This window comes from Oryctolagus cuniculus, chromosome 10, assembly GCF_051225735.1.
Source record: "Oryctolagus cuniculus isolate XC-2025 breed Fujian yellow rabbit chromosome 10, ASM5122573v1, whole genome shotgun sequence".
Classification (NCBI taxonomy): domain Eukaryota; kingdom Metazoa; phylum Chordata; class Mammalia; order Lagomorpha; family Leporidae; genus Oryctolagus; species Oryctolagus cuniculus.
Genome location: NC_142876.1, coordinates 100128689 through 100152396, shown reverse-complemented (window position 1 = coordinate 100152396; position 23708 = coordinate 100128689). Strand labels below are relative to the sequence as shown.

The window sequence follows — 23708 nt, the reverse complement described above, 5'->3', positions numbered from 1 at the left end:
CCCTGGATATCTGACTTACCCTAGTCTGCTGCTCATAGCCATGCTCATGCACCCCTCCCCCACCAGGGTGAACCTGAACCCCAAGGCCTGTGCTCACACAAGCAGATGCCTGTGTTCCTTTGGAATGCCCCCCTGCCCTTTGCATTCATGCCCCTCTCTGGGCACACACACTAAGATGTGTAACTACAAACCAGAGCTCCAGAAGGTCAGAACCCAGACAAACTAGAAGTGTGACCTCCCCTGACAAGTGCCTGGGGGAACCAGAGGCCCAGAAAGGTGGAGTGGAAGTGGAGAGCTGGCTGGGAAGTGTGGCTGCACCCAGGAAGGGGTCAAACTGGTTACCCCACTGCTTCCGAAACAGGTCCCCAGCTGAGCCATGTGCCTGGGCACATTTCCTTGCCAACCGCTTTTCCTGTCCAGAGCAAACAAGATCTCAACTCTGCCCTGGGGAGCCAAAATGCCCATGCCCTTCAACCCTTGCCTTCTACCTGCTCCTCTCTACCTCCAGCTCTCTCTCAGGACCATCTCTCCAACAGGAAAGTCATCTCAGGTCCAGCCATGCTCTGAGGTCCCAGCTCCTGCTGTGTGACCTCAGACAGGTCACCTCACCTCTCTGAGTCTCCATTTCCTTAGTAAACACAGAGACCAGCAGAGCTTACCTCATGTGCTGTCGTGAGGCAGAGAGGCTCACCTGGAAGGGACTTTGTGCAGGGCACACAGTATAATAGTAACAGCAACAATGATAAAGCCGCTGTCCTTCCCCACATCCTCCAACCCCCAGCTCCCCACCCACGGGAATCTTTTCTTCATCAGACGTCATCTTGTGCAAGGCACCACTTCCTTCCCGAGCACATACTCCTACACACTCATGCCTACTCGCGGGAATGTGCCCCTCGTGGGAATATGCCACAAACCCACACCTCCATGGGACATGCACACACATGCTCACACACATGTGCACAAATGGTAAATGAGTGTAATTCATTTGTAAAGGAGACTCCAGTCGTGCCATCCATCTTAAGCTAAAATCCAATACTTCCTGGGACTTGATGAGTGGAGAGAACAAGGCTGGCTCCCACGCACCTGCTGAGCTACCTTCTCTGCAGCAGCAGAATGCCAGCCATGAGGACCCAGCATCCCAGCCATCTTAACAGGTCAGTGTTCTAAGAGATTCCAGTAGGAAATGCTCTGACTTCAGCTATCCCACCTAACTCCCCTTCTCTGATGCTGCATTTTATTCTAGGCCTTTTGGGGAAAATGTAGCCAAGCAAGGGGGAGGGCAGGGGCACACCTGATGCCAGCCCCCACCTCCGTTCCACCTCTGTTTCTCCCTCCCAGCTTCAGGTCCTCCCTTAGCCACTACAGCAGCTTGGCTGCCCTATTCTCTCTCTCTCTCTCTTTTTTTAACTGTTGGCATTTTACTTTTTTTTAAATTTATTTATTTGTTTGAAAAGCAGAGTTACAGAGAGGCAGAGGCAGAGAGAGAAAGAGAGGTCTTTCATCCGCTTGTTCACTCCCCAGACGGCCACAATGGCCAGAGCTATGCCAATCTGCAGCCAGGAGCCAGGAGCTTCTTCTGGGTCTCCCACGCGGGTACAGGGGCCCAAGGACTTGGGCCATCTTCTACTGCTTTCCCAGGCCATAACAGAGAGCTGGATCATAAGTGGAGCAGCTGAGACTTGAACCGGCGCCCATATGGGATGCCAGCGCTGCAGGTGGTGACTTTACCTGCTATGCCACAGCGCCAGCCCCCAACTCCCCTATTCTTAAAATCTCCCCCATCCTTATGGGAACTGCACCCCCTTAGAGCCTGCAGCCACCTCTCAAGCACCTCTGGCGTTTCCAAGGCTCTTCTCCCACCCTGGGCCGCCATTCCTCCCCTTTAGTCTGGAGAACTCTTCCACGTGACTCAAAGCATAGCTCCAACATCCCTCCTCCAGGTGCCAGCCCTGGCCGTTCTGGGAACAGCCAAGTGCAGGCAGTCACCACGGTTAGAACCATGAGGTGGGGAGCAGTGACGGAGGCGGGGGGGACTGTCCCTGCGCCACCATGCAGGCTCCTGTGGGCCAGGTGCCAAGGACGAGGGAGCGGGGCAGTGCAGTCAATTTGAGATGCCTGGATGTGGCTCTGGAAAGACGCACCAGCCCTGCGCCCCGCCCGGGAAGGCTGGCACCCGGCTCGCCGAGCGGAGCGCCCTGGCTGCCGGGCTCGGGAGCTTTATGGCCCGCGGTGCTTCCTCCGCAATGGCCTGTGCTGTTTACGAACCCCTCTCCGGCTTGGAAATAGACTGTCTTTCCTGAACGATTTTCTCTTTTCCCATTTACTAAACATTGATTTCCCCCCTCCTGCGCCTCTAATAGAGCAGAAACCAATACGTCTTTGTTTGCTTTTCTCGCGCGTTCGGGGTGCGGGCGGCGGCGGGGAGCGCAGGCTGCGGAGCGGGGCCGGGCCGCCGCTCGCTCGGCGCATGCGCGTCCGTGCAGGTGCCCCCACCCCTCGCGCCCTGCCCTTAGCCGCCGGGTCCGGAGGCCGGCGCCGCCAGGGACAGGACAGGAAGTACAAGGGCTTCTGCATGAGGTGCCGGAGAGCACCTGAGGCTACATTCGGAAGAGGCCAGGTGGGGCTGGCACATGCATTCAGCCACCAAACCTGTCAGATCACCTGATGGGGAGGAGAGGAATGCAAGACAGGTGACTGTCCCTGCTCCAGGGTCTCTGACACAGCTCCCTTGCTGCTTTCTTCTCAGAAGGGGAGGGGGTGGAGGTAATCCTCAGCCTAGGGCTCACCCTCCTCCTGGGGCAGGAGCTCTCACAGGGGTGCGAAGAGCCCTGGGCTCAACACTGCCTCGGCTAAAAGCTTCAGGCTGCCCAGCTGTGAAGCAGGGTTGTAACAGCTCCTCCTGAATAGGGTGACTTTAGGGATCAAGTGTGGCCTGGACTAGCACTGAGGCTGCACAGTGTCACTAAAAGTCCCTTCCTGGCTGGCGCTGTGGTGTAGCAGATAAAGCCGCCGCCTGCAGTGCTGGCATCCCATATGGGTGCCGGTTCGAGTCCTGGCTGCTCCACTTATGAACCAGCTCTCTGCTATGGCCTGGGAAAGCAGTAGAAGATGGCCCAAGTCCTTGGGCCCCTGCACCCGCGTGGGAGACCCAGAAGAAGCTCCTGGTTCTTGGCTTCAGATCAATGCAGCTCTGGCCGTTGTGGCCACCTGGGGAGTGAACCAGCAGATGGAAGACCTCTCTCTCTCTCTCTCTCTCTCTCTCTCTCTCTCCCTCTCTTCTCTCTGTGTAACTCTGACTTTCAAATAAATAAGTAAATCTAAAAAAAAAAAAAGTCCCTTCCCATCCTGGCCCTGCCTCCTCCTTGACCTGCTGAACCCAGACCCGGGCAAGGGGGAAGGTAACTGCTGGTGGGAGGACCTCTGCTGCCTGTGACCAGAGAGGGACCGCACATTTTCCTGGCTGGCCAGTAGTGTAGTCTCCCCCTGCCGTATGGGATCCCATCTCCACCACCACCCCAACCAGAGTCCCAGCAAATGAAGCCCACGGTAGATCAGAATTCAATGTGACCACCGAGTCCCTAAAACCCAGTGAGGACTCCAGGATCAGAATGTAGAGGATTCAGAGGGGGGAGGGGCTGCCCAGGTGGGAGGCCCCAAAGGATGGGTAACCACAATGGCCCCTGGTTTTGTGGTTCCGTGTCCTTCCAGAACCCAGAACAGTGACGGGCCAGGCAGAAACTCATCTGTTTCTATTTAGAGATGAGAAAAGCAAGAGCCCCGAGCAGGGAAGGAGGTTGCCCGAGTCACACAGCAAGATGGAGGCAGAACTCAGAAGAAGGCCCTGGCCTTCTGACTCCGGGCAGGGATGGCTGCTGGTTGGGCACAAGGGCCTGGAGACAGGGATGTGTTTGCCATGGGCTGGGGCAGTGGAGGTCAGGACGTGGCCCCGGCGTGTTTGTGACCAAGTGAGATGCAGGAGAGGCCTCAGGGCAGACACCAAGGGAAAAGCTGAGGTTAGGGCAGATGCAAGAGGGGCCAGGGCACAGAAGGGCAGACAAAGAGACCCACAGACAGATGGGTGGCTGATGGACACATGGATAGACAAATGGACAGCCAGTTCCAACAGAGAGCAACGAATAGGAGTCAGCAGAGCCAAAGAAACAGGAGCACGTGTGTGTGAGCAAAGGCTCAGAGGTGAGTGTGGTTGAGTGTGACTTCTGCACTGGGGGCAGTGGCCACAGGAGGCTGGTGTCCTGTTATAGCAAATCTCAGAGGCCCAAGGCCATCAGCAAAGCAGGGCCAGGGTCCTGCACAGAAAAGGGGCCATTTTCAAATGGGTCCAGTCTTTCACATCCCCAAGGATGCCACCCCCCTGTACAGCCAGTGCCCAGCGTGTGCTTACAGGAAGGACCTGGATCCCGGTGCGTTCGCTGTGCAGGGGCTAAGTGTGTGGCTGACAAGACTCCAGGATAAGACTGTGGCCAAAGGGGCCAGACCCAGGGCAGGGGGCAGGCAGGTCTCAGCCAGCCAGGAGTTAGCCAGCCACAGCTCCACGCACAAGGAGCCTCACTCAGCAGGGCCTGGGCCAATTAGGAAGGAAGGGGAGGCAGCAATAATTAAAAATTAAAAGGCAACAAGACAGCAGTTTAAAAATGGAAGGAGTGAGGAAAAACAATTAGCAGACAGGAGGCAACGGGGCGGGCGTGATACAAATGGAGCCGGTCACCAAGCACTAATGGCATCGGGAAAGCTCATTTTGAGGGTGTCAGGACTGTGATTGAAGCGCAGGGTCTGCTCCCCTGAACCAGGTTGCGTGCTTGTCTGAGGGCGGCGGGACCTGGTCTCCCTCCATGCATCTCAGTGGGGCCAGGAGGCTGAGGATAGATGCCTGTGTGAGAGACTCAGAGGCTGGATGATCCAGGGGGTGTTGGGGGTGCAGAGCTGAGAGCCGGGGAAACTGAGGCAGGAACTGTCCCCCACCCCAAGTGTCCCCACCGAAGGCGGCTGCAGTGCTGAAGTCACAGTCTTCCAGTCACACGCACCGGTTGCCGCGGAGACCAGGGACCCTCCTGGCAGAGGGAGGCTGAGTCAGTTTGAGTAATGGCGGGGAGCGGTGCCGCTGATGGGGAAAAATACATCTTCATAACAGGGGGAACCTTTTGGAAAATGGAATAAGTAAAATAATTGAGAGAAAGAAAATTGAGTTTTTATTGCTTTTTAAGTGTTTAAGTGGCGGTTTCATTTAGGGAAATTATCGCTGCTTTTATTTTTAGCTGCCCTGTGGGGTGGGGAGGGGTCTGGGGGAGGCATTAATTTAGGGCGGGGCTCCAGTGTCCTGCCCCTCCCCCTAGGAGCTGCAGAGCACCCCCATTGCACAGAAGAGGGAAGGAGAGACCTCACCTCAGCCGAGGTGCTGCAAGAGGCCATGGTGCCACCGTGCTTCCTGGTGCCCCTTGCCGCCCTTCCAGGCTGGCCGCTGTGCGGCCTCTCGCTCTGCCCAGGGCCCACCCTGACCCACCTCCATGTCTTTGCCCACACAGGGACCTCCACTAGGAATGACCCCCAACCTGGCCCACCCTTGCTGTCCGGTGTGGGATGAGCGGAGGCCTCCCCAGGCTCTCCTGCTCCCCTGAGCCTCCGTGTGTTCCATCCTGCCCACCCCTACTGCTCCTGTGTCTCAGTCCCCAGCCCAGCCCCACAGCATGGTGGGGTGAGAAGGGGTCCCAGCAAACCTTGCTGATCAGCAGCCTACTGCCCCTGGGGTAGGGAGTCCTCAGACGCTCCAAGGGCCACATCCAGGTAGTGCCGGCTGAGCCGAGTTTACAGCCTCAACCACACTGCTCACCACCACACTCCCTGGCCCAGCCCTGGTGGTTACCTTTCCCCACCACAGGAATGGCTCAGGGCAAGGCCATTTGCCGGCAGCTCCCAAGTGGCCGAGGCGGCCTGCCTCCCCCTGTACCGGGCCCAGCTGCCCTGCAGGGCCGTCCTGGGTCTACTCTCCCATACTACCTTTTCCCCTTCTGGGTTTAGCCTCTCCCCAAGATATCCCAGACTCCCCACTGAGCCCCAGAAGGCGCCTCCTGGTACCAATCCTCCTCACTCCTCACAGGCCCCTCCTTCCACCCCAGCGCCCCCTTGCTCGGTTCCATCCCTGATCCATTTGCTCCCAGACCCCCTCGTCTCTGAGACAGACCTCCAGAAGCTCCCTACCCTGCTGCCTCCACTGAGCTCCCTGCCCCAGCAGTGTCTCAGTTCCTCAACAGCAGCATGGTTTTCTTGGCCCCAGGGCCTTTGTTTATGCTGTCCTCTCCAGGCACTTTCTGCCCTCAGGTCATGAATCAAGATGCAGAAACCGTGAAGTGGGTTGAGAGAAGTCCCAGAAGCTCAGTAACCTGACCAGTGGCTCCTGTATACCCGGAGAGGACCCCAGAAGACTGAGAAGGCACAAGCCCACCTTCCTGGCTGCCTTCATTTTTGCCCTCCTCCTCCTCCTCTCTGCCACCACCCACTCCCACCCTGGCCCCCTTGCTTATTGGCCTTGGCCAAGGCTCCTTTCCTCTCCCTTCCATTCTGGCCCCCTCCCCATGCATATCCCACTGCCGTCCTGGGCAGCCACCCTCCCATCTTTCCCTGCCAGCGCCCCACCTGCTCCCCGCTCAGCCTCTGTCCCTGGCAGCCCTGTCTCGCGGCTGCCACAGCTGCTTTGCTCTCCGAAGCTAAGTTGAATGGATCTGCTCTTTAATGGCCTCATGTGTTCATTACCTTGGGCAGAGGCGGGTGAGGTGGCTGGCAGGTGGACAGCTGGGACAGCTCAGCACCTTCTCACCTGAGAGTGCAGCAGTGCAGGTGAGCTTCCCAGGGGGTCGGGGAGGCAGGAGAGGCGATACACAGCTGCCCACACATGCATTCACACACACACACACACACACACACACACACATCTTGTTGTGTTTCTATATGTATAACATAGCCATGCCCCCACATCTCACTTGGCCAGTGGGGCATGCATATACACACAGGCATGTCCATGTGCACACACGTGCCCCATTGTCTCTCACACACAGGCTGTCCATACCCTCACAGCTGGAAGTACCTCCTCTGTCCTGGGCCCAACATACAAGGCCTCTGATCAACCTCAGCAGACGACTCCAGCCGCCCCTCCTTGAGGTGTCCCTGGATACGCTGGGGGCAGAGCAGCCTCGAGGCAGCCTCTACAGGCCCAGCCAGAAGAGGGCAGGCTCTCTGTGGCTGTCCGTCTGGCTGTGGAGGTTTCTGGCACCCTGGGGCAGAGGCTCTGAGCTCCCCTCTACAAACCTTGCTGATCCCGAGAGGGCATGTAGGGCTGGGCCAGGCCTGGCACTCACCCATCACCTCCCCTCTGCTGCTACCCTGGCTCTGGGCAGCACCTGGACTCCCACCCACACCTGAGCTGATCCCAGCCCTGGGGAAGGCAGGAGAGGGCAGAACTGAGAGGAAAACAAGCCCTCCCTGAGCACCTGCGTGTGCTGGTGCTTCCCGGCCACTGCTGCACCTGCTCCTCCCATCACCCTGTCCTCTGCCCACAGGTCCCCTCAAGCTCCCGAGGGGGCACCTTTTCCGTGTCACACACAGCCTGGTGGACCGTCCCCAGTGTTCCTGGGCTGTTTTCCCAAGGGCAGGGGTAAGTCTGAATTGGGTCTCTGTGGGTGTGTGGGGGACCCATTTTACAGATGAGGAAAAGTCAAGACTTTGGGAGTGCAAATAACTGTGAACTGAGGGCTCACAGATAGGAAGAAGCTGTGGCAGGAAGTGACCTTGGGTCAGGTTGCTGCCTGGGGTGGGCTGACCCCCACACCCTCCACACAGGTCAGGGGAGGGGTTAAAGCCCTGAGGTCAAGAAAGGAAGGCGCGCAGTGACCCTGAGCCCTGGAGGTCTTGTGCAGCCCACCTCCCTTCTCCCCTAAGGGACTCGTGAGACAGGTGTCCTGCTTGTGGGGTGGGGGTGTCAGTGATGATCCAGGGAGGAACCTAGCCCACTGCCCTGGTTTATTAGCATGAGCTCACACCCCCTTCCCCACCTGATCACGGGTCTCTGCAACCACCCACACCTTTCACAGTCTTGGCCCGAGAAAGGACCCAGAGAAGACCTAAAATAATGCAATTTTCCCTGGGTCTTTGTGTCCTGTAAAACTTAGGTAAAATAAAGGTATGCTTTTCTCTTACTCAGCTGTCTTTCGTTTTAGGGGGGTCGGCCATGGCCCTTGCACTGGGGAAGAGAAGACGCTGCCTTTTCTCCCCTGCTGCGTCCTTTCTGGAACCCGAGGCCAAAGCTCTCTCTGGACTGTCAGGGCCGGGAGCGGACCCTTGCAGACCGCAGCTGCGTCTGCATTTGGTGAACAACCCCCCACCCCTCCTGGCCTTCTATGTGTGGCAAGGAAACCACCGCCGGGGCCTCTTTCTGTCTGAGGTCAGCAGCGGCAGATTGGGATGTGGAAGGAAGTGGTCAAAGGGATTTTTGTCCAGCGGGCCTGACCTTGGACGAGTGAGCGCAGTGGCTGCTGTGCGTGGCCCCCCAGCGCCTCTCTCTCCTGGGAGGGCATTGGGAAGGAGAGGCAGGCAGAGAAGAGGGAAAAGGGAGGGCAGGGGAGGAAGGTGAAGGGGGTGGGGGAGGACACCCACCTGACCTGCGGGGAGGCTGCAGGGAGGGGGAGCCTGAGCCGCAGGGGAGCCCTGCAGGGCTGCAGGAGACAGATAAGGCTGGGGAGAGAGAGCAGCGGCTGAAGGGAGTGCAGGGATTAGGGGCTCCCAGGGACTGTCCTGGATTGCGGGTGGATCCCAGGGAGAGGGGAGGCTGGAGGAGAGCAGAGGGAGGTTCCCCTACCCCCTGCCATGGGGGAGCAGTAAGAAAGCCCCAGCACACTCCACCTCTGCCTCCCAGAGAGACGTCTCAGCACTGCAGCATACCCTGAACTCAGGGCTCCTCCCATCACAGACAAATCACCACCGTGGTCCAGCCCCCAGGGGTCTTGCTTATTCGCATCCTGATGCACTGACAGCCCAGGTATCAGCCTGGGGGGGGGGGGGCCTGCCCTCACACAGGCGTCCTGTGCAGCTGTGTCCTGACCGGCTCACAGCCACACACCTAGCCTTGGAGCCCTCCTGCCTGGGGCTTCCTACCTGACCCACAACAGCCAGGGTAGGGCTTGGTGCCAGGGTAGGGAGAACCCTGTGCTGGGTGCCTCAATCTCAGGGCCAGATTTTCACCTCATCCTCACCCCGAGTGCTGCCTCCTGAGTCCAGGGCCCCAGGCCATCAGCTTGAGACGCTAGCACTGGCCACAAGGCTGGGCCTGGGGAGCACAGCTCTGTGTGGGACCCTGCTCTTGCTCCCCTGCTCACCGTGCCCAGCACGTAGTGGGCAAGTGGCAGGCATGCACAGATGTCTGCGGTGGGTGGAGCCTTAAGGGTTAGAAGCTGGCTGTCCCAAGGGCTTGATGGGAAGGCCCCTTGGAAGGCCCCTCAGGCCCGGGCAGCACTGGGCAGGGACCTGCCAGGTTTGATATTTCCGGGTATCTAACCGATGAGCTGCATGGAGGAAGGGCCACCCAGCCCCAGCCCCGCGGGCTGGGAGCAGCTGAGGGAGATAAATGGCTCCTGTCCCAGGTGGGGGTCAGGGCCAGGGCCAGGGCCAGGGGAGGTGGCCTTGGGCCTAATAGATGACTCCAGCTGGGCCAGGAAGTCCAGGAGACCTCCAGCAGTGGATCTGCCTGGGCGGCATGGACCCAGCCATGCATAGCCTGTCCTGGTGCCCTCCCTAAGGGCTGAGAGCACGGGCAGGGGCCGAGCAGGCCCAACCTGTCCCAGGAGAGGACACTTAGCCCTGCTGGGCTCTCACCTGCAGGAGAAGGAAGGTGTGGGCTTTCCCAGGTGTATTTGCCAACTCGAGGTGAGGGCGGGGCCTTCAGAGGGCCCAGGTCCAAGGCTGTGTTCATTCATTCGTTCATTTCCCTGCCAGCCCCTGCTGTCCTTTCTGGTCTGTGAGGAGCCCCTCTCCACCCAGCGAGGCCCAGCCCCCCTCCCTAGCACCTCCTTGTTCATTCTGCTCCCGTGCATCCACTCTTTTCTGGGCTGTGTCTCCAAGAGACCCCTGCTCCCTTACTTTGGCTGGCTTTTTTGTCCTCTGGGCCCCTCCTGCCCAGGTCCCTGCAAGGCTAGCAGCTCTGGCCACCAGGGTCTCAGCCCAGTGCCGCAGTGCCTTCCCTCCTTGGCCACCCAGGAGAAGATGTACCCCTCGGGTTTTACTTCCACGGGGTCCTGGTTTGTTTCTTTCAGAGTTTGCAAGCGTCTTGCTGATTGGTTCACCTGTTTCTAATCTGGCCTCCCAAGGCCCTGGCCAGGCCTCCTGAGAAGCCAAGATCTCAGCTGCTTTCCCTCTGGCCTTGAGTGCCCAGGTCTCCAGGACCACTTGGGTCTGGGCTGCTGCAGACTGCTAACTAGAGGACTGTGCCCAGAGCAACGGGCTGCCTGTGTCTGAGGGGCTTATGGCTTCAGATCCAGGCTGTCAGAAGGAAGCTAGACAGCCAGGATCTGGGGACCCCACACACCCAGAAAGCAGGTTCCCCAAGCCATGCCCTGGCTGGATCCTGCAGCTGGAGCCCAGAGAGTACACACGTGGACGTTGGCATCAAATCAGGGCACCTCCGCCCCTGACATGATGGAGACAAATGAGAGGTGTCTGGTGCTGTCGTGGGTGACAAGCCGGCTGGCGCGGCCTGATTGATGCAGGGCTTGAGAGGGAGACAAGATGCTGGGAGGATCCACAGAGGCTTTAGGGCACTGCCCCGTGGGGGGAGGGATGGGCAAGGCCATGTTCCACAGGTGGGAGAGGTGGCCCTGGGGTCCAGCTCAGCTTCAGCCCCTGCAGGGGCAGCACCAGAGCCTTTGGCATCACCTGCATGCCAAGCCCTGAGTGCAGAGCCAGGGGGCAGTGTAGGAGCCTCGGCCACCAGTTCTGGCTCCCCTCCCCACACACTCCACCCTCTTCCTCTTCCTCTGTGGCTCCAGGAAGGGTCCTCTCTGGCTGCCATCTGGGAATCAGCAGGTCTGGTCAGTGTGGGCATCTTGGTGGCCAAGCTCCTAAGACCCTGTTGCTTTCTGTGTGGTTCCTCCAGTCCAGCCGATTCCCTGAATGCTGGTGCTGGAGAGGAGCCACGGCCACAGGCTCCTGAGATGGAAGGTGGTCCTATGTCTCACAGGGGTGTAGCCCCATCATTCCTCAACTCCTTTTGGGTCCAAGGCTACCAGATAACCTCAGGATCTCTTTAGAGGTCAAATCCAGCACTCCAGAGAAGGGATGCAGTGAGGTGCAGTATGGCGTTCACTTCTGCCACCTGGTGGCTGAAAGAGGCAAAGTACGTAAATTGCCGCCTCCAATTCCAGTGGCCTCCTGGTCGGGGGGAGGAGGGAGCAGAGGGATGTGGGGTGCAATGAGGGGAGCCTCCACTGTAGTGAAGGGGAACCAAGGGCCAAACTAGAAAGAGGAATGGAGATAGGGAAGCAGGGAGAAGCTTGGGCTGGGATGTGGTGCAGCAAGCCAGGCCCTGCTGTCCTGCCCGTGCCTTGCTCACAGACGCAACTGGTCCTGTCTTTGCAGGAAGCTCGATGGGGCTCGCCACGGCACACTGTCACCACTGATGTGTGTCACCATACAGCTCGCCCTGCTCTGGAGCAGCTCTGGGGTCAGGGACAAGGGCAGCTTGCTCAGGACCCTCAACTGAACCCAGCAGAGAGTCCTCAGGAAAACACAGACTTCCTTTCCTGCCCACCCCTCAACTGCCCACCACTCTGCCTGCATTGCATCAAGGTTATGTCAAGGTCATGAAATCCATGGAAGGACTTTCAGTGTAGCACCCGAGTTAAACGTGGGTACCAAAAATGGCTGCTCCTGGATTCCCAAGGGGCTTTCCCTGCCCTTTCCTCAGCCTCCAGGAGGCACAGCCCGCCTTCTGCAGCTGCTCTCCTGCCTGCCAGACAAGGAGCCCTGCTATTCCTCCAGTTGTCCATCTCCCGGCACCTCAGCAATTCTGACAAGAATAACCTACAGAAATCACTGGATGATCATCTGGAGTCGGGGGAGTGAACTGGATCCCTACCTCACATCACAAAGCAAAAGCCGATTCCAGTTGGTGCGAGGACTAGAGGGACTAAAGACGGATGAAAAAAAATTCCCAGCAGATGACAAGGGAGCTTTTACACAGATTTGATGTGGTACAGCCTTTATAAAGCACAACAAAAACCAGAAAAGCCATGGAGAAAAAAAATGGATGTGTCTGACTACATAAAAATCAAACATTTCCATGTGGAAAATATATCAAAGTTTAAAGACAAGCAGCAAGCTGAAGGGGAAATTGCAAATTTCATAACATTTAAAGGGCTCCATAAGCCTTTTAAGGGAAGGAAAAGATCAACAATCCCGTGGAAAAATGGGCCAAGCAGACAGGCACAGGCACAGGTCAGACAAAAGGAAACTCAATCATCGCAACCAGGCTCAACTCACTCCTCTAAGAGAGAGAAGATTAAACAGGCAAAGCTGAGAACGGTTGATGCGCTTGCTGGTGACTCTGGGGAAAGCGGAAACTCAGAGCTGCTGGTGAGAAAGTCAATTGTGCAGGCTGCACGAGGGCATCAGCGGCGAGAAGGGTGGCCCTGTGTAGTCCCTTGGCGCCCCCCCAGTCCATCCTCCACCCGAGATGGCCACATCCCTCCCTGTTCAAAGCACTCTGCCGCTCTCTGCTGTGCACTAGATGGAGGTCACATCCCCCACACAGCTTTTATTTTGCTCTTTTTAAAATTTGTATTTATTCATTTATTTGAAAAGCGAAGAGATATAGAGAGGGGAAAAGAGAAAGATCTCCTGTCTGCTGGTTTACTTCCCCAAAGCCCCCCAACAGCCAGGACTGGACCAGGAGGAAGCCAAGGACCAGGAGCTGGGAAGCCCACCCAGTTCTCCCATTGGATGGCAGGACTCCACACACTTGAATCATTACCTGCTCCCCCCCCCCCCAGGGTACACGTTGGCAGGAAGCTACAATCGGGAGCAGAAGAAGAACAAGAACTGAAACGCAGACCCCCGGTTTGGGGTACAGGTGTCCCAACTGGCATCTTAATCTCTTTGTTGAATACCCCCCAATTGGCTAAGTTTTTAAAAGATTTATTTATTTGAAAGGCTGAGTTACAGAGAGAGAGGGAGAGGGAGAGAGAAAGACAGAGGGCATCCATCTACTTGTTCACTCCCCAAATGGCCACATTGGCTGGAGCTAGGCCAGACCAAAGCCAGTAGCTTCTTCTGGGTCTCCCACGTGGGTGCAGGGGCCCAAGCACTTGGGCCATCTTCTACTGTTCTCCCAGGCACATTAGCAGGTAGCTGGATTGGAAGTGGAGCAGCCAGGACTTGAACCAGCGCCCTAGGAATGCTGCTGTTGCAGGCAGCATCTTAACTCATCACACCACGATGCCATCCCCAGCCCCAGCATTGGCTTTTGAGGGTCTGTTCCTGGCAGCCACACATTCTGTAAACTCTGACTTCTACCAAACCTCTGGTCTCAGCACAGTTCCCCCTGCCTGCACCCCTTCTCCCAACCCAGGGGCAGCCTCACAGGGCCTCCTTGTCCTGTCTGGCTACTGTGCTCCTGCCCTCACAGTGTCAGCCCTAGTGTAGTGCCTGCCTCGGGGCTGGGCTCTGCCAGAAGCCCACCCCACCCCAGTGCTCCTGGAATGCAGAATTTGGCCACATGGACAGAGGGAGGTTCCCAGGGCTCTTGGACTCTGAGACCCTCTGGGGGTCTCTGCTGCAGAACCCTGGAAGGCTAGATCAAAGCCAGCCAGGGAGGGCCCAGGGCACTGGTGCCTGGAGACCAAGGAGGAAGATCTGTGGCTGTGTGGAGTCAGCAAGAAGCTGTGTTTGAAAAAACAACACTGCTGTCAGTGGCGGTGAAACAATATAACAAATATGAGAAATAAACCTCGTTACCATGTAATGAGCTGCCTTATTAATGTGTTAAACTTGTAAGAAATGCTTAAGTGTTTAATTGGCACCTAATGAGGGTGCCAATTAGGGATCATTATACATTTCTTTAAAAACCCTCATTGGCAGGGGGCATTTCAATCAATGCCACAGGGCTGGTTCCAGGGGACCCTGTCCTTGCAGCCCATCTGCCTCTGGAGCCCACAGCCAGGTCAGGGCCACTTGGGTTGCAGTTGACCCCAAACCCACCAGTACCAGGACTCAGTTTCCCCTCTGCACCCTGGTAATCAAAGTCTGAAAATGGACTTCTGAAATGGACTTCTGTGGGGCGGCTGCCCACTCCCCCCACCGGACGTGGCCTGTCCCGAGGCTTGGGAGGCTGGGGACGCCCCGAGGACCCAGGGCCCAGCTCCAGGCCCAGGAGCCTGGGTGGGCAGGTGTTTCCAGAGGCCGAGTGAAGGCCTGGCTGGGCTGAGGCTGCTGTGCAGGTGCGAAGTTCTTGGGGCTGGAGAAAGGCTGGGAGGCTGTGCTGCAGTGCATCCTGGGATACTCTCGGGGTCTCCCAGAGGCAGATCTGGGTCTCTGTCAGCTAAATCCCCTCCTGGCCACCCTGCCGAGTAGCCCTGGTGTGCCCAGCACCCTTAGTGATGGGGCTCTGGGTAGATTTGGGTCCTTGAGCAGAAAGCCAAGCAGGTGTGTTTTCCAGGCCAGGCCAGAAGAGGCACGTCCAGAGCGGCAGGAACATGATTAATCACCAAACTAACTGCCAAATTAATCACCTGGGTAATTGCCAGAGAGCTGGGAGGGGAGCAGCAAGGGAGGCTGCCGCCCACCATGGGCCGAGCACAGGCATGGGACCCTGGCACGGGCACGGGGCAAGAGGGCAGAGGCAGGAGGCTGGCTCTGCCCGAACAAATGGCTTGGGTCCAAGGGAGGTAGCAGGCTGAGGGCCTTGGAGGCCAGACTGGGGCCTTCTGGAGTGTTCCACAGAAGCCTTGCAGGCCATGAGTGGAGGGATGCGGGGGCAGTGGCAAGTGGGGCATGGTGGGGAGGCCCAGAAAAAGGCAGCAGGTGCTCCTTACGGTCATGGGGGCATGTAGGCAGGTGGTCCTTACGGTCATGGGGGCATGGCGGTGACCAGCCTGGGGGCTGGGGGTTGGGGCAAAGCCCTGGTTTCTGGCTTGGAGACTGAGAGGGCAGTGGGTGCCCCAAGTCAGCAGAGAATGAGTCAGGGCAAGAGACCGACCCCTCTCCTGCTGCCTGGGCCCTGAGACTTCTTTGGGTGCCGCGCTAGGAGTGACTGGGTAGCAGCCGGAGAGTCTGTGCCATCCACGGGCTTTCAGAAGTCGCAGGAAGCTGAGGGACCCCACCCTTCCCAGCGGAAAAACCTCCCCTGGCCTTGTGCCGCAGGCTGCAGCTGGGAGCCAGATCAGAGGGCTCAGACCCCGCCAGCCTCCTCCCCTGCTCCAGCTGTCCTCACTCCTCCCTCCCAGATGGGATCCCAGCACCTGGACTCCATGTCCAGGAGGCAGAGGTCCCGCCAGGTTTGGAGCAGGGGACTGTCTCGTGGCTCTGACAGTGGACGATTCTGCTGGCCAGCGGCAACTTGAGAAGTTAGGCCACTGGGGAGGGTAAGAACAGAGGCTAAGCCAGGAGGTGTGGCCTGGAACCAGGCAGAGCTGGGACCCCTGTGTGCCCGGGGTTGCCTGAGGCTGAGTCTATGCATGGCTCAAAGTCCCCCTGCTGAGGCCCCGTGCCCCTGGGTCACCCTTTCGATGTTTACTGTGTGACTTATTTAGCAGGCATCAGCCTGGTGTTGCTGCTTGTCAGACACTGTTCTGGGCCCTAGAAATAGGGGCTCTTTTAATCCTCTTAAGTAGGGAACACCTACCCCACGTTGCAGGTGAGGAAGCTGTGGTGAGAGGTTCAGAGACTTGCCTGGGGCTGCAGGGTGGCTGATACCGGGCCTCGAGTGCTGGGGGCACTTACCCTGGGGTCCTTGGGCAGGGGTCTCTGGAACAACTGGCACAGCACCTCCAGGGGAAAGCAACACTGACCAGCCGTTGTCCTGCCTCAGACAGAACGTGGGGCCAGTCCCACCCCCCCACCCCCCGTCCCCCGCTGCACTTGACCACTAGTGGTTACTGCAGGAGCTGTGTGTTTCCTGCTGTCCGCCTTGTTGGAGGTGATGAGTGGGGAGGAGGTAGCTCAGTTCCCCCCCTTCCCAGTGGGCCTGCTGTGGAGACAGCAAATACCCCACCTCGCTTGTTCATGGTAGGGATAAAGGATCCCAAAAGAGGCGGCCCTCAGAGACGCAGGAGTAGAACCAGAGCCCAGGCCCTACATCCACCATGAGGGACGCAGGCATAACCCAGACCCATAAGACCTGGCCTCGGAGCCCAGCAGAGCGGAGTTCAAGTCGTGTGAGATGACAAGTCACAGAGCCTTGGCTCCTGGTGATGGTCTCACGAGGACTCAGTGGGAGGAAGCTGCCTCCCAGCGGGGTGGGGAAGGAGGTGGCAGTGAGCAGTTGCCCATCCTCTGGGCAGATGCCCTGGGTGTGCACTGAAAGGCAAGGACAAGACTGGCATTTACAGCAGGGGTCCCAGGTGGGTAGAGGTGTGCAGCGAGAGGGGCCCTGTGTGGGGCTGGGGGATCCAGACAATTCTGTGACCACCAAGGGAGGTGTGGTCCTCCAGCCGGGGGAGCCTGCCAGGAGCCAGTGCTGACAGGGACAGCAGGAGGCCGCTTGGTGGGGTCTCTTGGGGCCCAGTCCCCGTTACAACCTCAGCGACCCCCAACAGGCACCTGCCGTGCCCCAACTGCCCACCCACCATGGCTGCTGCATAAACTGGGTAGGCCTTGGGGTCTGCTCTTTGTCCCCCATGGAGAGAGGCCATCCACATCCCAGGTGAGGCCCACAGAGCAGACTCCCATGGCCCAGCGCGGGTAGGGGCCTCGGGGGTCCCTGTCCGCATTCCCAGAAGGCCACCCTCCATGACTGCAGCACAGTGACAGCATGCGTCTAGTGAAGGCTCTCCAAGAGCTTTGAATATGGCAGCTTGCTATGCTTCGAAAAGGGTGTGGCTCCTGCCAGACTGCCGGGACCACCCCACTGGGGACAGTGAGCCAAAGCAAACCTCTTCCTTCCTAAGAGACTCCTCCTGGTGTCTTGGTTAAAATGAAAGCAAGTGGGGGCTGGCGCCTGGCATAGTAGCTCAAGCATCTGCCTACAGTGCCAGCATCTCATATGGGCGCAAGTTCAAGTCCCGGCTGCTCCTCTTCCAATCCAGTTCTCTGCTATGGCCTGGGAAAGCAGTAGAAGATGGCCCAAGTCCTTGGGCCCCTGCACCCACGTGGGAGACCCGGAAGAAGCTTCTGGCTTCTGGTTTCAGGCCGGCCCAGCTGCGGCTTTTGAGGCCATTTGGGGGGTGAACCAGCAGGTGAAGACCTCTCTCTCTGTCTCTCCTTCTCTCTGTCTGTAACTCTACCTCTCAGATAAATAAATAAATCTTAAAAAAAAAAAAAAGCAAGCAAACACCCAGCTCATTTAATTCTCATCTGTTCAATCCTCCCTTCAATAAGGGACCTTGAACACCTACTATGTGCCAGGTTCCATTTTAGAGGCTCAGGCCACCGCGGTGAGCTGACTCCCGTACTCAGCTCATACGGGACCTGCTTCTTGTAGGAGGAAGCAAACAACTCCAGTGCAGGTGCCGCACAGAACCCCTAGACTGGCGGAAATTAAAGTCCCAAAGCCAAATTGCCTTCCAGGCCCCCGTCGGTCACCCGCCAGGCACACCCACCCAATAATCTGGGCCGGCACCGCCATCTGGTGGTCACAGTGGGAATGGCCCAAAGCGCCTCAGTCTGGCAAAGGAACTTAAGTCCACCGTACCTGGCTGGGAGAGACCTCTTATAGGGGGCTGGGAACAGGCCTTCTGGGCTCCTTTGGAGGGAGTGTGGATGGGTGTGGTCTCCCCGGGGGCATCGCAGAGCCGCACCCCACCAGTGCCAAAGGAGGAAGACAGGCGGTCCGTTTGCAGGGCTCACCTGGTGAGCGCTAGGCCGCCAGCGCCCTGGCTGTGGAAAGTCCGGCCTCCCTTACCCCTTGCTCCCTGCCCCGAAACGTCGCCGTCACTTACACCAAATCCAGGGCAGGGCCCTGCCCTCCGGTCAAGGGAGACGGCTCCCCTTCTGAAGTCTCCTGTCCCCTCAGCCGGTGAGGGAGGAGGTGTCGCTGCCGTGGGTGCTGCTGTCACTCGGAGGCGGACTCTCCCGAGGCCGGCCCGCCGTCGGGGCGTCCTGGGCGCCAGAGCGCCGCAGAGGGGCTGACTGGAAAATTTGGGACGGTTTGAAGAGAATGAGTCGGGGGCCGGAGCTCCAGCATCAGGGAATTCTTCCCTTCCTTGAGTCTTGGGAGGGAGCCCCGGGGTTCAACAGCCGGCGGTTCTGGGCCTGGGTTCCCCCAGCTGGAACAAGGAGGCACGAGGGGCGCCCACTCTGTGGTTGCTGGGGCGGGAAGCGGGCCCCGGTTCTGCCGGTGAGCGCCCGAAGAGGTTCACACCGGGGATTTGCGGCCGGGACCCCCGCTCCTGCTTCGCCAGCCTTCCGAGCGTCCTGGTGTCGCCTCCCTGTGGAGATCCTGCTGGTTCCTGGGTTCTCTCCCAGCTGCTCGTCGCCTCGGGAACTGGGCCCGCAGGGAGCTCTGGCCAGGGCGAGGCTTGTCCACACCGTTGCCGATGGGGCCTTCAGGAGAGGCCGGGGCGAGGGTGAGGCGGGTGCGGCGCCGGCGCCGGCGCAGGTCGGGAGAGAGCAGCGCCAGCACCTGGGGGCGGCTGCGCCTTTCCACTCGAACCTCAGGCCCCTCGCTCCTCTCACCTCGTCCGGGTCCCGCCAGGGGAGCCCCCACCTCAGGCCTGTGTGGGGGCTGCTGTCCACACCGCGTCGGGGAGCGCCTGAGGGCAGCGGAGAACCCCTGGGCCGCCAGACTGGTGACCTGGCTAGGGGCAGCAGTGCCAGGAGCAGCCAGCGGGTGGCAGCATGGGCTGGCGTTGGAGGCCGGCAGGCAGGAGAGCCAAGAGGGCCCATCCGGCCCCCACTCCTCTGTCCCTGGAGCTTGTCTGAGGCGCCTTCCCAGAGCAGTGTGGAAGGGCCCAGCCCCTGGCTCTGAGCCCGAGGACTCTGGGTGGCTTCCGGAGGGGCCACTGAGGTCAAGCGGGATGCAGCAGGTTGCACCAGTCACAGACGACGGTAACTGGGACCAGGTTCTGGCCCTCGGTGTAGTCCAAGACCCGTCCTGCGCTCTCCTGCGAGGATGCCTGTGGATGGTGTTCCAGGGCCCGGCTCGTGCGGGGATGCCGATCCACGTCCTGGCTTGTGGCGTGCGCTCAACACATCACACTCCTGTGATTACTCTGATCTTGTCCTTGTTATCAACCCCAAGCCCTTTACAACTCTCCCACAACCCCAGCAAATGGAACCCAGCTCCCCTAGCCCAGGCCCAGGTCTCTAGGCCTCCAATAGAAGAGCACCCAGAGCCAGGTGGACAGGAAAGGCGAGATAGGCCCAAGCTCTCATTTCCTGTCTGACCAGTGACTGGAGGACAGGGGCCTGTGAGCAGATGCTGTCCCCTAAATGCAATGGGAGGGACACAACCCACCTTTAGCCACTGTGGGCATCAAAGATGGTGCAGCTGAGTCCTGGCCTGGAGCCTGGCTCCGGGTCCACACAGACAAGCCTGTGGTGTGCAACTCCTGCTGCAGGGGCTTGGGAAGGACTACGGACACCCCGGGGGGCTGGGGGGAGCTGAGCAGCCAGTTCTGCACCCCTGTGCTTGTCCTGGCCCACACAGAGGCCCTGCCCACTGACTTGTCAGCGAGCGGAGCAGATGGGCCCAGCTAGTCTGGAGACACTGGCCAGGGGGTGGGGAGGAAGCAGCTGCCCCGACCGGCTGAGTGGCCACTGCCCATGGGAAAGCCCCCAGTTGCAGGAGGCTCAAGACATCCACCCAGGCCGCAGGACAGTGCCAGTAGCTCCAGCCACGGAGGAGGCTCAGTGGAGCAGGTGCAGGAGGAGGTTCAGGTGGAGACTCACAGACTGGCTTGGGGTGGAGAGAGAAGGTGGGAGGGTGCCCCTGGCAGTGGAGTGGGGCACAGGACCCCTTTGCAACATGAGCCCATGCTCTGGGTGGGGGCTACTCCAGCTAGGTAGGTTAAGTTCACACCTGGAAGAGTTGGCTCTAGGGGAGGGCCCACACCTGTGTCCCCTCCAAGTGGGAAAGCCAGTTAACATCTGCTGTGCCTACCTGACTTGGTGGGGCCAGGGAGCAGACTCGCTGTCCGAGTTTCTGCCCAGCCAGTGCCACTACTGGCTGGGGACACGGAAGGGGCGCCCAGCCACCTCACAGGCCAGAGAACGGGAGGCAGACAGAGCTGGACTGAGCCCTCCAGCCAGCTGCCACCTCACTGGCCACACAAGTCCAGGAGCGAGACTTGGGGAACCACAGTCAGCAGGAAACCATGGGGGGCTTGTGGGCCCTGAGATCAGGTGAGCGGTGAGCAGGGTGGCCTCTGTTACTTGCTGCAGGGGGAGTCCGGTTTGCTCTGTGCCTCTCCCTCCCCATTTGGACTGGGGGTGGGGCTCCTGTCTCTTCCATAGGCGTCCCCACGAGCAAGGCTGCCTGGTCATAAAGTGGCCTGGGGAGGTTGTGAATCACTTTCCAGGGTGCAGCTGTGTACTGGGAGCCAGCCGGGCTATGCCCTCCCGACCCTGCCATCCCTGCCTCCCAGCTGTGTGACCCCAGGGTAGGCCCACTGCCTCTGAGCCACCCTGTGCTTTCTCTTTCTAATGTTTGTCACAGGGATTATGTTAGATGGTGGGAGGCTGCCACACCCTGACCTGCAACCCTGGCCCTGGTGAGTCAGGCAGAAAGGGGAGGCAGCTGGTACCTTCCCCTCTGCCTCTTCCAGGCAGCCTTCCCTGGCTGGAACTCTTTGAGCTATTCAGACCCAGCACACTTGGTCCTGGAGGGCAAGATGTGCACCCAGGGCTTCTGAGCCTGGGGTCTGGGTAGCCCAAGAAGAGAAGGATGCCAGATCTCAGCATTATACTCTAAATACTCGGGCTGCAGGCCACAGCCCAGCGGGACTGATGGGACAGGGGTGGAGGCAACAAGAGGTCCAGTTGAAGGGAATCCAGCCTTCGACATGACTGCCGCCAGGACTCGGTCCCTGGGGATGGCACAGGATTCTGTCTTCGGTGGGCAGGATGTCAGGAGGGCTGTCTGGGGTGTGGAGAGGTCAGACCTGAAACCCTGGCACTGCCTTCAGACTTACCAGCGCTGTCTGATGTAGAGGAGAAAGGTGCAAATGCATCCCTGGTCCTGGCAAGGACTGGCACTGATGGAGGCAGCTGGTGTCTGACCTGCAGACCCTCCAGTCCTGGTCTGGGCCTGGCCAAGGCTGCAGTATGGAATCCTGAACCTGAGACCACCAGCAAGGTGCCCAGGGCCTTGGGTGAAGCCTTGCCCAGGGATACAGGTCGTGGGGCTCTGTTCCCTCCAGGAGACAAGAGGCCTCCAGGCCTCTGAGCGAGCTCTCTGCCACCCACCAGACTAGGTCTCAGCCCCGGCCATGCCCTCAATGACCCAGGAACTGGCCTATCCACGTCTCTCCCCGCCCCTTGGTGAATGTCAGCTGCTGTCACCTTGTAGGCCACGGTGGACACTGTGTGGGCCCGCAGGAGCTCTCAGGAGCTCCTCTGGTGCCAAGAAGTTCACAAGTAAGGGGCCTCTGAGAAGCTTACAGGACTCTCGGGCTCAACAGTGGCTTCAGCCACTTCACCCCAGCACCCAGCGACCTCGCACTATGTGACTCTCATTTGGCTTTCACGTTGAAGGTGGCTCCCTGGATTCTGTCCTAAATGTGAGTATGCAGCCCACCCATTAGAGCTGACCTGGCTCATCGTGGACGTGGCCTCCAACCTTGGAATAGAGGCTGTGTCTCCCCTGTTCTCAGAGAAACATCTGCAGACAAAGACCCGGCTCCCAGGAGGGGGCGTCTCCTCCCTCCTAATGACTGCCCTGAGCCCACACAGGAACCCCAGGGCCACCACACTCACCCCCTCCCATCAAGTTCCTGAGGTCACCTTGCCAGCTAAACCCTGGGAGGGTGGCTCTTCAGAGCTGAGGGAGATCTGAGAAGCAGGCCAGCCCCTTGACAGGCTTCCCCCTACCAGGGCCTGGGAACTGGGAACCCTGCTCCCAGACAGGTCTCAGTCCCACCCACTCCTCCGCCCCTCCCATGGACCCTCTCAGAACTGAAGGCTCTGGGCCTGGGGCTTTCTCTGGGATGAGTGAGCCCGACTCATTCCTCATTCCTCCCTGCATGCCTGCTGTGTGTTCCCTGGTACCCTCAGGGATGTGTGTGTGGGGTTGGGGGTGGGGGGCAGGTGTCCCTGGGGAGCACTGCCAAGAAGCTCTGGCAGGGCGGGGGGGTGAGAGCGAGCACCAAAGCAGACCCAGGCCCAGGTGGGATGCCACCCTGGTCACCTGCTGTGTCCCATCCGGGGCATCGCCACGCTTCCTCCCCTGTCTGCACATTGCTGCTTGCTTCTCAGCTTCCCTGGCCTGTGAAGGGTATGCTCCCGGTGACCACGTTTGTCCTCAAACGCCAGGGTCCCCCAGGGCTCTCCAGATTTCTTCAGCCTGCCTAGGGGTGCAGCTGCACTTGGTAGGGGTGTGTGTCCCCAACCTCTGGACACTCAGACCCCGCCCTGCCTTCTCAAACATCCGGCCACAGATATGAAGACAGAGACGTGGTAGGTACATGCGTGTGTGTGTGTCATGGGAGTACACACAGGGCCACCCCTTGTTTCCTATGTGACGTCTTCCTCCTCCTCCTGGGCTGGACTTGCGGAGCCTGGGTAGGTTTGCCAGTGGGCGCTGGGCTCAGGACAGGGGCTGGGTCCTGCTTCTGGAAGGCGTGCACAGCAAGGGCAGCCCACTTGCCAGCATTTCTCTCTCCCCCACGGAGGTTTCCTCTGCATTCCAAAGGCGTCCCCAGCGTCTGCCCGCAGCAGGCTCTAAGGTGCGCTGCACTTCATTAAGCAAGGGGACTGCTTCCTTCGGAGGCGCCCATCCACATCCACCCTGGTGCACTCTCTGCCAGCGCCGCAGCTGCCAACCCCAAGGCCTGCTTGCTCTTCACCAGGAAGGATCACTGATGGGATCACATAGGTGTCGGACGAGGCAGCATTCCTAAAGGACCCTAACAGTCAACTGCAGGAGCCAGGGGCAAGTGGGCACCTCCATCCCACCCTGGGTGACGGGCTGGGGCAGCGAGGAGGGCACCAGTCAGCCACCAGCAGGACATGCAACAGGGCCCGTTCACCTCCACCTGCCCAGCTCCCACCCTTGGTGGAGGCTCCAGGACACGCTGGGGAACTGGTTTCCTCCAGGGCTGTGAGGAAGAGCTGGGGAGTGGGAGAAGGTGGGTGAGGGGATGAGGAGGGGACTGTGGGGGCACGAGAGATGAGAAAGCAGCCTGTCTGTCACCCAGGCAGGCCCACCCGTCAGGAGAGAAAAGGACAGGGGTCTCCCCGGAGCCTCTGGTCCTTAGGGGCCGGCCTCGCTCCACAGGCCCTGTTTCTGCAGTCCCTCGAGACCTGGAGCCGAGGGGCTCTACAATCAGGCAGAACACCTA

The 23708-nt window shown here is 59.3% G+C and overlaps 1 long non-coding RNA gene across 1 annotated transcript; it reads left to right on the top strand.

The window, feature by feature from the left end:
• The first annotated feature begins 6999 nt into the window (after positions 1-6999).
• On the top strand, positions 7000-16082 carry LOC149124362 (uncharacterized). The gene is made up of 3 exons (XR_016214327.1): positions 7000-7663; positions 8226-8449; positions 11635-16082. It is a non-coding gene; the product is annotated as an uncharacterized LOC149124362 (long non-coding RNA).
• Positions 16083-23708: the final 7626 nt, after the last annotated feature.